Genomic DNA, 322 nt, shown 5'->3' with positions numbered 1-322 from the left:
GTAACAGTTCATTTTTTCAAGGCAATGAACTGTGATGCTCCCTCGTGCCTACAACTTACAAATAAGTTTCTTTCTTAAGATATAGGAAGGTGGTCTAAGCTGTGGTGTTTGCTTTCCCTGGACTGGAATCATGTAACAAATTAATGAATTCAAGATATGGTGTTTGTATAGTACCTCATATGTACTTGGGCAATGCCTATTTACTTGTATTATTAAAAAAAAAATTACACTTCTTGAAGCCAAAGCATAGCTTTATTATGTTGTCTAAAATTTCCATTTCATTCTTTGAGGTGGGTGAGTTCGGATTTATGTTTTCATCTAT

This window comes from Juglans regia, chromosome 13, assembly GCF_001411555.2.
Source record: "Juglans regia cultivar Chandler chromosome 13, Walnut 2.0, whole genome shotgun sequence".
Lineage (NCBI taxonomy): Eukaryota > Viridiplantae > Streptophyta > Magnoliopsida > Fagales > Juglandaceae > Juglans > Juglans regia.
This window is presented reverse-complemented; position numbering follows the sequence as displayed.